Below are 402 nucleotides of genomic sequence, written 5' to 3'. Positions count from 1 at the left end.
TAGGGGGGGGGGGTGATTACTTGCTTTCTGTCTCTCTGTCTCTGTCTCTACATGCCCTATACCAAAAATCTCTCTTAAAAAAAAAAAAAGACCCTGAGGGAGTATTCCTCCCTGACTCAGGACCCCTGGCAAGTACACATCTATTTAGTACTTCCTAGTTGTGCCTTTTTCAGAATGTCTGTCCCGACCTGGGGGACAGTTGAACAGGTTTCCTGAGGGAAGGGGTGAGAGATGGGATGAGCGGTGCAGTGTTACAACACGGAGATGACCCAGTGTTACAACTCTTCAGGGTCGTCCGGAGATGATGCGGTGTCACAGCTCTTCAGGGTCTTCAGGGTCGTCTGGCGATTGTGGGCCAGGGATTGTGGTTATATACATGTTGGTGGGCCGTGCTTGGTTGAA

The sequence above is a fragment of the Tupaia chinensis genome, unplaced genomic scaffold (assembly GCF_000334495.1).
Source record: "Tupaia chinensis unplaced genomic scaffold, TupChi_1.0 Scaffold143622_1, whole genome shotgun sequence".
NCBI lineage: Eukaryota > Metazoa > Chordata > Mammalia > Scandentia > Tupaiidae > Tupaia > Tupaia belangeri.
This window is presented reverse-complemented; position numbering follows the sequence as displayed.